Raw genomic sequence first — 487 nt, 5'->3', positions numbered from 1 at the left:
CCCCCCCCCAATTCACCAATCTCACCCATCCAACTGGTGAGTTTCGAAGAAATTCAATGCTTCCCAAGGAGAAAATGAAAAGGCCATAGACCTCAGACAGAAACCCACACCCATGAGAGCGGCATTTAAAGACCGTCCGTTTTCTGGAACGTCTCCTGTAGCCAAATCCCTGCCGCCCCTCCGTGCCCCCCCTCCCCCGACCCCGACAACCACCGCCACACATGCTTGGCGGGGTGAGGGCGCGGCATCCCAGGTGAGGGGGCCACCCGGTCCCCGAGGCGCCGGCGGCCTGAGCCCATTCGTCGCCGCCGCAGCCGCAGGGGAGGGAGGGGCCGGGCCAGCCGGGGAAGGGCGGGGGACGCCGGGGAGGCGAGCGCGGCGGGGGTAGGACGCTAAAGCGAGCGACCGGGAGGCAGAGCGCGGCGCGGGGCGGGCGCGCAGGGGCGGGAGCGGCGGGGGCGCGCGCCGACGCGGGGCCAGCCCTGCT

The 487-nt window shown here is 70.2% G+C and overlaps 1 long non-coding RNA gene across 1 annotated transcript in view; it reads right to left on the bottom strand.

Annotated features, from left to right (window-relative positions):
* The window catches only part of LOC121028118 (uncharacterized), a 1,281-nt gene extending 1,011 nt beyond the window's left edge, over positions 1-270 (bottom strand). The window contains exon 1 of the long non-coding RNA XR_005789081.1: positions 26-270. This is a non-coding gene — a long non-coding RNA (uncharacterized LOC121028118). The remainder of the gene's footprint in view (positions 1-25) is intronic.
* Between the last annotated feature and the right edge of the window lie 217 nt (positions 271-487).

This window comes from Herpailurus yagouaroundi, unplaced genomic scaffold, assembly GCF_014898765.1.
Source record: "Herpailurus yagouaroundi ecotype Mexico unplaced genomic scaffold, PumYag 100, whole genome shotgun sequence".
In the NCBI taxonomy this organism is placed as follows: domain Eukaryota; kingdom Metazoa; phylum Chordata; class Mammalia; order Carnivora; family Felidae; genus Herpailurus; species Herpailurus yagouaroundi.
Note: the sequence above shows the minus strand (reverse complement) of the source record. Positions and strands in the feature narration are given on the sequence as shown.